The 12199-nt window shown below is 35.2% G+C and overlaps 1 protein-coding gene across 3 annotated transcripts in view; it reads right to left on the bottom strand.

The window, feature by feature from the left end:
• SLC38A4 (solute carrier family 38 member 4) overlaps positions 1 to 12199 on the bottom strand; it is an 84182-nt gene that overhangs the window by 36292 nt on the left and 35691 nt on the right. Inside the window, exon 1 of one of the 3 annotated variants that reach the window (XM_077870338.1) lies at positions 3709 to 3804. The exons of the other annotated variants lie outside the window; for them this stretch is intronic. The gene's annotated coding sequence lies outside the window, so the exon portion shown is untranslated. Of the gene's footprint in view, positions 1 to 3708; positions 3805 to 12199 lie in introns of those variants that run through there. 3 annotated transcript variants of the gene reach the window in all.

The following is a 12199-nucleotide window of genomic DNA, read 5'->3' as shown; positions in this document are numbered from 1 at the left end:
TCACTCTCCATCCTGAATCTCCCTACCTATGTCCAGTCTATCACCAAGTCCAATCAATCCTTTCAACATTTAAAAATGGGCCACCTGGGTGGCTTAGCGGTTGAGCGTCTGCCTTCGGCTCAGGGCGTGTTCCCAGTCCCAGAATCGAGTCCCACATCGGGCTTCCTGTGAGGAGCCTGCTTCTCCCTCTGCCTACATCTCTGCCTCTCTCTTGTGTCTCTCATGAATAGGTAAATAAAATCTTTAAAAAAAAACAACTCATTCACTTCTGTCTCCATGACCAATAACTCCAAATGACTATCTGCTGAAGGCCCTAAAATGATTTTTTTCATCACTTTTTAGAATAAAGTCAAATTTCCTAATATGCTTTCAGGGTCCACATACTCTAACCCACACACACCTTTTTAGGTCCATATTGAACCACACCTCCCCTTTCTCACTGGATAAACTAGGCTTTTTAAAATTTTCCTTGCCACTTTGGGACCCATTAACATACTGTTCTCTCTGCCTGGAATGTTCTTCTCCACATTCTTTTTTTAAAAAAGAATTTTATTATATTTTTAAAATCTTCTCCATATTCTTAAACCTAGGTGTCTCCCAAGGTAAAAGGAACCCGAAAATCTTTAAATGCCAGGGGGCCAGCTACCACCATCATATAAACTCGATCATCCGTTATATGCTCTCGTACCATGTTCTCCTCTCCTTCATATGTTTATCACACGTTGTACTTAGGTTTTAAGTTGTGTAATTATTTGATAAATGACCATCTCTTCCACTAGGTAGAGAGCTTCACGAAGGTGGGAAGAGTGCTGGGTTTGTAAACGTTACATGATTCCCAGCACGTGGCACAGTGCCTGGTGTGATAGTCGACTACGACCATGGCCACTCTATATGCTCCCCTTCATAGATACAAGTATGCATTCTTGTATTACCATTATAGGTTAGTATTTCTAAGTGAAATGGAAATATTTCCCTCTGGCCACCAGGAGGAAGAACAGCTTTGTTCCACAAGGATTGTCCAAAATTATTCTAAAAGAAAAAGCAAATTTGGTTTGACAGAAGTTTGTATAGTCTAGCTTTGCTCTTCGATGAAGCGAAGTTTCTTTGCGATATGAAGAGACCTTCAATGCACTGGTCATCTGCACTGTTGCTTTGATTCACTTATGCATGAAGATAAATCAGAACTTGAAACAAAGGTATTTAGAATACTATCACTGTTAGAAGGCTTTGTTTCTTCATATTCGTTAAGAGCTATCTAAATGTCCTAATTTATATCCAAATTCTAGTTCTTAAACATGATGTCTTATTCTTTGAAGACGTACCCAAGAAATGTAGGATAGGAGATTCTCAGAAATCTCAGAAATCTCAGAACTTACTTAGGTGGTTCAACTCCAAAGAAAAACCTCAAATCTGGAAAGCAAAACCGTCCTTGAGTCAAGAGGCAAAAGTTATGACCTTCCCTAGTGACTGCAAACATTTATTTTACTGATAAGTGAATGTGAAAAGGAAGCGGACATTGGCAGAGCACTTCCCACTATCCTAGTCTGTCTTTCTTTCATGCCAACCTATTTCTGATGAATCTACTCTGAAATCTGGGCTCAGATAGTAGATCTCCTCCCATGTCATTTACCTTTTGGTTGAGTAAGTGGGAAGTAGCTGGTCATACAACTTCTAAAAGCCAAATGATCTTTGCATCCTAGGAACTGACTTAAATCCACATCCCAAATGTGCCTTAGGTAAACAAACACAGCTTTAAAGACGAAGTCAATCTTATATCAACTTTATATTAAATTCTTTTAAACAATTTCCCCAATGGTGCCATTCTAGTTGCACACAGAGAGTCAGATGGTTTGTTAGTCTGTGGCATGATTTTTCACAGAAATTAGCTTCTGTAAAAACGTTCAGTATCATTCAGCCTGAGGTACATCTTAGAAAAGATACTGCCAATGACAGCAAAACTGTATTTACCTGACCACGTCTTATTGCTGGTGTTAATATTCTAGAATTTCCTTTATTCAGATATAGCTTAGAAATAATATATTTCTAATATATTAGAAATAATATCTAGGGAGAACAGAAAAGTTAAAAGAAATAACCCTATATTGAGGTCTTTTCCTTTTGCTAAGAATATTAAATGCTTGCTCATATGAGTTACAGCAGCCATATGATGAGGTATAAAGGTTAAATCTGAATATGTTAAAATGTTATTTTGTTTATATTTTACATACAAAATATAAATATAAACAAAAAATAAATGTAAATATAAAATATAAGCAAAATAACATTTCTAGCTCTGTTCTTAGAAGGCAACCTAGATTCTCTAGTCATCTTAAACATCTTAAATTCACACATAAATTTCAGTTCCTATTTTCCCCAGCAGTAGTTTCCAGAAATGTAGAAAGATATGTACCACATAGGATATTATCATAGTGAACTCTTCATGCTTCATGTATTAAAACATGATATTTAAGAACCTAAATTGTGGATACAGTCAATTTCTAAAATGTCTACATCCTGTATAATAGATACGGGACCACCTTCAGAGGTAATATTTTTTTTAAATAAATTATTTTACTTTCTCTAAAGTAACTCATGTATTAAAAACAAGAACTTTAGTAATCCACAAAGCATCCTGTATAACGTAATTATAGAAAACTCGAGAGTTTGGTCCTCAAAACCTTACTGATTTAAGGATTAAAAAATAAAATAAAGACTTTCAAAAAAACCTTTAAACATCATCTACATATAAATCTGAACAGTTGGAGGATCTTGGACTACAGAACAAATAGTACTCTTTTCTAGAAAACACCCCTAAATATCTTTAGTATGTCAAAAATCAGACTTTCAGCCAACTATCCATGAATGTGATATATATCATCAGTTTAAATATTTTTCTTACTGAGTTAGGAAACACTCTTTGCTGTCAGCTAGGTGTTTAGTTAAAATCATCACGATATGCTCTGTAAGGTACCCAAGAGATGGCGATACTAAAATCCACTGAGAATTTCCACCCCCCATCTGACTGATAAATTTGAGGAGTACAGCTCTAATTGATTCTAGTCCTTCCAAATCTAACACTATGTTTATATTCTATTCAACTTCCCAGTTTCTTCCAGCAAATCTGCTCTAAAAATACTCCTTCATTAAAATGGACACATAAGAAGACAAGGGGACACAAGTCTTTTCTTTTTCATTTGACAATGGTGCAGCCCATACACTTAGCTTATTCATATCTGCTGCAGTAATGGGATGTTCCTCCTTTCATTAGTTTTTGTGAGTATTTTTGTTTTCACGATAAAGACAATCTTTAATGTTACAGCATTGAGAATGTACTTCTAAAACCTTATATTTTTCTCTAAGACAAATTGTGTCCACCCTTTACTCAGTGATTAACCAGGAGATGTCAATAACTAAATACTTGTTACCTTCCTTTTTTTTTTTTTTTTACTAAATGTCTCTCTTTTCTATTATCCCCTGTCCTGATTTTATACTCAAACCTAAAATTATCTGCAAAAGAAAGCTGCAGTCAAGACCTAGGTAAATAATTTCAATGTCTGACATTATACTGAATTCATTTTTTTTAATGAGAAAAAATGTAAGTAGTATTTTCAAATATTTAAATTATAATAAATAAACATTCTACACCATAAAAAGAAGGAAGGAAGCATTATTTTAACTCTACAACTATTCGTGTAAAAAGAGCTTTACCTTAATTATTTATCCAGTCCTGTGCAATCTTTCTGGAATTGTTTGGAATGGCAGACCCCTGTAACAGTGTTGACTTATATGAACCTTTGGGGACCTAGACAATGATTTAAAGACCAGTGGGCGTGAATGAGACAAGCCAATCACACCACCACCACCTTGCCCCAACACCTCCCTCTGTCCAACTTGCGTCAGCTCTTAAAAAAAAAAATAGAGAGAAGCTAACTCAGTTTACTGTTGTACATTTGGATTAAACATCGGTTACACCAATTTCTATTTGTTTTTAGAATTTTGGCTTTTATACAGCAAAATACTTACTGAAAGTTTTCTCTTGATTGGTATCCTTCTGTATCAAGATGCTATAGGTTGGTTGATAAAGCTTTTGGAAAATTAACATTTCTAGATTTATGAACTGAAGGCAAAGTTATAATAATACAATAACAATAGTTATGGAGTCAGATTGTTTAATGAAACATTACAATCAGAATGCATAGAAAATAGTAATTATAGAAGAGAAGAGTTGTTTTTCTTTGGATTGCTGGCTTATTCAGAGGAAATTTTATGGGAATGACAGACACTTACAAATGGCACCAACTCCTCAAGGAACCGCAAGATTGAAAATCATCGGCTCTATCCGCCACTGCTACCATTCCAAAGGCACTGTGCTGAGTAAGCAAAACGCTATTTGGAGTTTTTAAAGAATTTCTAAATGAACAATTTGTCCTTTTCAAAGAAATCTACTTGGCTTTTCAAACATCAGAGAAAGAGTTAAAATGTATTGGCATATAATTTATGCTATTGTGAAAATATATCAGTTATATTTATCAAAGTTAGGTGAGAAAAAGATTAAAAATCAATCCAGAATTAAACATTCTTTGCCTTTTAAATATTTATGACACGAGTGAACAAGCTGATGACCAATCAGAAGAAATTCTAGATTACAACAGGTGAGTCAACTCCCAATTTCCATAAAAACACAACTAAACATTGTTCTTTTGAGTAAGAAATTCTTAAGCTAATGCAAGGCATTAAATATTAAGTAAAATGTCCAGTTATCCATTTCTTATTTCCTTTTCAAATGTGCCCATTTGGTTTATTAACTTTTATATGGTGTATTTGCTTGTATTTGTCTCTTAGTTTGTTCTTTATTTTTCAAAATTACTCTGTAGATTTGTCTTTTATTGGATGAAATGTATTATGGCCTAGGAAAAAAATTGTAACAAATATGTTAATCTTCATTTCAGAAAAATTTAAAGAATATTCCTTTTCAACTTCCATTATTGTGATGTTTCCAATTTAAGATTTTTTTTCCTTTTTGCAAAGTTAACAGATGAAGCAAGCAAAAACCTGCACTAATTGTTAGAAGATTAAATAGCGGTATTCTAATAAAATTCTGTTTCATAGTTGGTCAACTGAAAAGAAAAGGGTTCTAATATGTGAATTTCATACTATGATCTCCATATAAAAAAGGATAGAGATAAATGTCTAAATACTTTTACCTCTCTTAAAATGTTGTTTAGATTTCTTCATAATTTAGATCTTCAAGTATACTAAATTATAAACTAGCAATATTAGATTAAAATAAAATGCACACTTAAAAGACTTCTACAAAGTCTTATATTTCTCTTGAGCCTATTCTAATTGCAAAATTCTTATCACAAACTTTCCTAATACACACTTAAAAATCAAATATAGACCTATGAAAATTAATTTGACAAATGTCAGCTGAATTAATATAACTTAGGAACTTGTTTGTTGACTATTTTCTTCCCTTAATTTTTGATACGTTTAGATATGTTGATTGATAAAAAATGTATGGTCTGGTCTTGACAAAACTCATTGTAACTTTCCATTCATAAGGAAAACACAGAAAACACTATAGTTTAATGTTCTGCATATTTCTTCATTTGGTAATGGGTCTGTGCTCTTTTGATTTTTAAAGCATGGCAAATGCAACATATTTATTTAGTTCTGATTTGGTTCCAGTACCACTATAGAAAGAAGTAATGAACCAGAATATGTACCAACTTAAAAAAATGAATAAAATGAAAAATATGCAGGTAGTGAATAATGAAGCAAATCTGAGCAAGAAAATGACAAACACTTTAACTGATCCTTCATATAAGAAATTCATATAAGTGCCACTAGGAGCAAGTATATGAGGCTTGGTCCTTGGAGGGGGTGGCGGGGGCAAAGGGTAAGACATGTCTGGCTTCCCAGACTATAGCACAGTTAATGTCAGCAGAATTGCACAGTATTCCCCAGGACTCCAGGAGATAAAGAGTCTCCTGAGGCTGAGGCAATCCAAGAAAGCATGAGGAAGTCCATAGACCTTGAGGAAGGCCTTAAAAGTCTACATGAGATCCCAACAGGTAGAGAGAAATGGGAAGGGCATCCTGGGGGAAAAACTGTAGATGAGCTAACGCATATTCTGGCAACAGTGAGAACCAGTCTGGCTGCAGCAGACACTTTCAGGGAAAAAGTAGAATAAAATGGAATAGTCCAGACTGTGAAAGCCAAAAAGTCTAGGAAGCACAGAATTTTAGTGATAAGGATCTCTTGAAAGCTTCTGAAAAAAACAATCATGAAATCAGCAGAGAAAGAAGAGATGTAGGTAGGAAGATGGGATGGAGATGGAGGTAGGGACTTGGAGGATGGTGAGGAGACTGAATGGTAGCTTGGCTCTGGTGACTTTTGCTGTTATTCTCAGACAAATTAAATGAATAGAGGTAGAAATGAAAATGAAATGAAATAGATAGAGGACCTAAAGTAATGACTAAGAAACCAAATTACGTAATGTTTAATAATTTCATATTGTGTCTGTATCTGCATTCACTTCCTTTTCTTTGCTCCTACTTCAACTTCTCTTTAGGTCCTCTATTCTCAGGCAAATGAAAAGGCAGATCAAAAGGATTTAAATAGTAGTTCGTGGTAGTTTGATTCTTTCTTGTAGTATTACTTCTATTTATCACTTTCACTGGCTCACAATACAGTCCATGAATTCCATGTGACTATTCTATGAAAAATAAGAAACTTGCAATAAAGTATTTTCCTTTATATACTAAAAGAGACTGTATGGTGATAACTCATCCATTTCAGCACCCTTCCATCCATCTGTGGTTATAATTTTTGAATAGTACAGAGAAGTTCATAAGAGTGTATATCCCAAAATGTTATCTTTTGAAAGTACGTAATTGTTGGCTCAAAATAAATTCAGATCACACCTGTGCACTGAATTAAAATTTTTCTTGCTCATCTTTAAAATCATTGATCGTCTTGTTTAAAATTTCTACCTTTAATGATGTCCTCAAAGACAAAGTTCCATCTGGATCAAGTCAACATGAGTCAACAATTAAAAAAAAAAAATGCCTTAGCCAGACCATCATGGCATTTTGCAATGACACTGGGAAAGATAACCTCTTGTTCTCATCGGGACTGCACCAAAATTTCTAACATTAGTTATGGGACAAAATAGTACTTAGAAATAGGATCTAGATACAGCCAAATTGGAAGAAGATGGGTAAGAACAGTAATGACTAAGAAACCAAATTACCTAATGTTTAGTACTTTCATATTGTGTCTGTATCTGCATTCACTTCCCTTTCTTTGCTCCTACTTCAACTTCTCTTTAGGTCCTCTATCTCTTTTCTTCTCTGTTTCTTTAACTTTTCTATATTACATTCTTTTTGTGATGACTTATTTTCCAAGAAAGTTACTTTAAAAAAAAAAGATTTATTTATTTATTTGAGAGAGACAGAGACAGAGAGCACGCACACATTGTTTATGGCAGGGGCAGATGGAGGGAGAGAGAGAGAATCTCAAGCAGACTCCCTGCCCGGCATGGAGTCCAACAGAGGGCTCAGTCTCACAACCCTGAGATCACGACAACAGCTGAAAACAAAAGTAGGACGCTTAACTGACTGAGCCACCCAGGCACCTCAAGAAGAGTTACTTTTTTTTTTTTTTAATCATTTTCAGCCTTTAGCTTCATAAATGCAAAATCTAAGGAAGTAGATTAAGTTCCAAGATGATATGTCTGTCATTCTACAGTCAATGCTAGTGCTTCCAAATATGGATACTTACGTTGATCCAACTATTTTCTTATTGTATTGTAGGTAAATCAGACTTGGTAGACTTGATCTACCAAGTCATTCCCCAAAATGGAAGATACTTAGCACCACTGCAGTTAGAAACAAGATCTTGATTACTTCTTTTTGACATAGGATTTATGCTTTGGATTTTGATTTTCAGGCTTACAGTGTTGAAAAGAAATTGATCTTTTTTTGATATCATGCTTTGGCATTCCAAATTCTTCACTTTATCTCTTTTAAAATGGATACATGCAGAAAAAGAAAATTCCATATGGAAATGGTACAGAACTCTTCCCAAATTATTCAAATAACTGAATTTCATGTTATTCTGAAGGTGAGTTGAGTACTTACATACTTGTGCCATTGTAGTCTCTGTATCATTTGCAGAGTGATGAAAACTTAGGGGTTGCTATAGGTACTTCTTTTCACAGTCATATAATTACTAACCTCAGCTTACAGAATAAAAAATATGGAATAAAAAAGGTAAAATTGAATATTACCCCAAAGAGGCACATGCCAAGTTAATTGTAGACACCAAAGTAAAGATTAATGCTTTTCTAATTCTCCTTCAGCACAGCCTCTCAGATATCTGTGGAATCTTAGGCCACTTCCATTTTTTTTTTTTTTTTGAGGCTCCAAATATATTAGAAAATGTACTTAAATCCAAAACAGGGCTACTAAATTGTAGTACATTGTCAACATGTCTACTTAAAATTAACACCTAAATGCACATATAATACAAATGACTTTCACTAGCCTAGTGTGAGGATACTTTTAAAAAGTCTAAATTCAGGACATTCCCAAATATGAGGCCCCAAAGGGCTTCCCAGCCCGTGTCCCTGGGGGAGGCCTTGCTTTTCTGCTCTAAAAACCTCCTGGCCAAGAAAAATGCAATGACCCATGCATTGTGAGGAAATTGCTTAGTTGATGGCATGCCCCTCTCGTCAACCCAGCCAAAAGCACCTTTACAGTTATACAATGGAGCATTTTGGAAATGTTTGAATAGTCAAATACTATGTTGCAAAATTAGCAAACAAGTTTGGTTCAGGTTGACAAATTTACTGGCTTTGCTACAGACCTAAATAGAAAATTCCTTTGAGCCTCAGCTGACAAAAAAAAAAAACAAAAAAACAAAAAAAACACACAATTTTAGTTAGGAGACAGCTCATGTCTTGATATTTTTTCTCTGCCATTTGCCTTTGAAGCAACTCAATTTTATGTCTTGATTCCACATTGATATGATGCAGAGAAAAACATATCAAAAGTTCATGCCAAGTTTCTGCCTATGCAGATCTATCTGGGTAAAGAAGAATGACAAGGTCTGTGAGGCTTATTTATGCCTGATTACAACTTAAATAATATATCAAAATTCTAAATGTTAAATTAGAGCTTTTAAAAGTTTACTTTAAAGAAAGATCCCAACCCTTTATGATGCCTACTTGAGGAAACAGCCCTGGGAAGGAGATGTATAATAACAACACTTCCAGCGAAATCACCTTGCTAATTCCAGTTCTTTGTACAGAATGCAGTATTAACACAATGGTAGCGTGAGTTGATTGCCTGTCTAATGAATAGCAATGGATGGCTTAAAAATTATATTCTTTGGGGGGCGCACGACACATTAACTTCCATTGCTCTCTTTCATATTCCATCAATCCCTTTCCTATAAAAGCAAATTCTCTACCAGAACAAATTCTACATATTTTGATTTTGTAATATCATCAGTGATTGGAGATTGTAAACCAGGTGCCCTCTTGCTTGAATTTGGACTCCCCAAAGTATCTCGAGCTGTGACTCAGGGACAACTCTTAATGGACTGCTCTTAGGGAATGCAGAGGATTTCCCGAGTCAGGTCTGAGCAGAAAAAGAGAGGGACAGGTTTCTGCCAGGAATGCTCATCTCTCCTGTAAGCAACTGTGAGCAACTCCACCGCAGGGCAGTGGCCCTCAGAGCTCTTCATAAGGCATTTGTACGCTGATGTATTCATCCTTTGATGAATACAGGGGTTAGCAGTGCCCAGTGCAACAAGACAACTTGAGCTTTTTGTACTTTATGGGTCACTTGAGTGAGAATTTATAAATCCTGGAGGGCTGAGTGTAAAGTTGGTAGCATCAATCTTTCTTTTAATATAGGAAAATTGGGCACCTGGGTGACTCAGTGGCTGGGAGTCTGCCTTTGGCTCAGGTCGTGATCTCAGGGTCCTGGGATCAAGTCCAGTATCAGGCTCCCCACAAGGTGCCTGCTTCTCCCCCTGCCTATTTCTCTGCCTGTGAGTCTCTCATAAATAAATAAATAAATAATAAATCTTTAAAAATAAATATAGCAAAATTGACTCAGTTAAAGTAAATGTCTTGACCTTACTTAGCAGCAGATTGGAGACATTTGGTCAGATGGTTTAGGAGGTTTGGGGATATATTCAAGTATGTCCAGACAGGCAATGTAGATTAGTTGTAAACAATCTCTTTTGCTTGTTTACCTTGATTAATTTTAGCCTATGCCTGGGTTTTAATAGGTACTGTGTAAATGTTGAATTAATGAAAATCTCTGTTAAGGACGCTAATTCGATATGTGCATCCGAAACCTCTCATTGGAACTTATATATGAGGTTACAACAAGAAACATTATAATAATTATTTCATTTGATGGATCCTGCACTAGTTCCTTCTGCTCAGAAGGAAGCATTAAGTTCCTTTGCAAAAATGTAAAGCAATAATTACCAATCATGTGTTCAGAGAATATTCAAGGCATAATAAGGGCACAGGAAAATTATAAGTTTTAAAAGCAAGATATAAAATCTAATAGTAATACGATTCCTATGTTTTTAAAATTATGAATATATAATATAAACATATGTATCCAAAGAAAAAAGTGCCTGAAAGTACATCGACCAAAATAATGAATAAGTGGTTATTTCCTGATTATTAAAATGTAGGTAATCTTTTTTTCCCCTCCCATCAATATTTGCAACTAACCTTTAAAAATTATGGATTACTTTCCCTCTGAGAGAAACCGTAAACGTTTATTAAAAACAAAAGCAACAAAACCAAATAGTTCTCTCCTCGGTTCTGCAACAAATGTTAATCAATCCTGGATATTAGCCACTAGCTAAATGTCTATTTTTAGTGAGAATATTTTGGGTGCTTGACCAGCAACAATCAACTCTCTTAAAAAAATCTTTGATTCTGAAAGGGCACTTATGAGTTATTTAGAGTCCAGACAAAATTATACATGTCCAGTTTGTTCTGAAAGGAAGGATTATTTTTCTCCCCCACCAGCAGGAGGTACATACACTAATAGATCTCAAAATGTTGTTGAAAAAAACAGACATCAATATTTTTTTCGTAATGCTATGAGATACTCAATTTCTATTACAGCATAAGAAGTCATCTTCATTTATTCACTCGATAAATATTATTGAACATCTATGTACTTTGTGGTAGGAGCTAAGGCAATAGAGACAGTAAGAAAAGAAGACCCACTCTCAAAAGCCCTGGTCTCCCAAGGGAATCCATTGTTTATGACACCATAAGGTAGTGGGTGAGATGCCTGTAGGAAGTGAGGGGTAGGAAAAGTGTGGCTCCCGACTCTGTTTGAAAGGGATGAACAAGACTTTCTGGAGGTGACAGCTGAGCTCAAACTAAAAGAATAAACAGGAGCTGGCCAGGAGCAGAGGGATGAGGAGGAGACCACCAGCAGGGGAACAGCAGGAGCAAAGACAAAGGAGGCAAGAGGCAGCTCCCAGGCTGCCCAAATTCCTGGATTTTGAGGCAGGTGATGGGAAGGGGGGAGAAGAGGGGTGGGGAGTTCGGAGGGGATTACAGGGTTTGGGGTACCATATCTTTTAAAGTCGTTCTGTTGCAAATGAGCTCATAAAAAACAGCAGTCAAGCAGTATCAAAACTTGAGATATCTCAGGAAAATGTGTTAGAAATTGTGATAATAAAGATTTACTGCAAACAGGAAAAAAAAACAACCCCAAAACCACCAGAGTGGCCTGGAGCAATTCTTGCCTGCATTACATTCTTGGAGAGAGTGTTCAGGTGGGTTGGGGCCTCTGCTTTGTGATTGGACCATAAGGATTGTAGTAGCATAATTTGGCTAAGAACAGAAAAGTTTAGGCTTATGAGGTATTTTGCTTCAAATAGTGTAAAATACATGAGAAAGGAGCTAATTACAACTTTTACAGGAATTGAATTTTCAGGTATAGAAATCTTTACTCTTTCTATTCTTTCCTAGGTATTTGAAGATTATCTTTAAAGTTAGAATCTAAAGTTCAATATATTTAAACTTAATTATTTTAAAATACACCCAAGTAAAGATCAATGCTTAAGTAAATTATGAGTAATTTATCCAGTAATATTAATACTTTAATTTGTAAGCATCTATAGTCAACTTCCTTTTCTA

Source organism: Canis aureus, chromosome 25 (assembly GCF_053574225.1).
Source record: "Canis aureus isolate CA01 chromosome 25, VMU_Caureus_v.1.0, whole genome shotgun sequence".
In the NCBI taxonomy this organism is placed as follows: Eukaryota; Metazoa; Chordata; class Mammalia; order Carnivora; family Canidae; genus Canis; species Canis aureus.
Note: the sequence above shows the minus strand (reverse complement) of the source record. Positions and strands in the feature narration are given on the sequence as shown.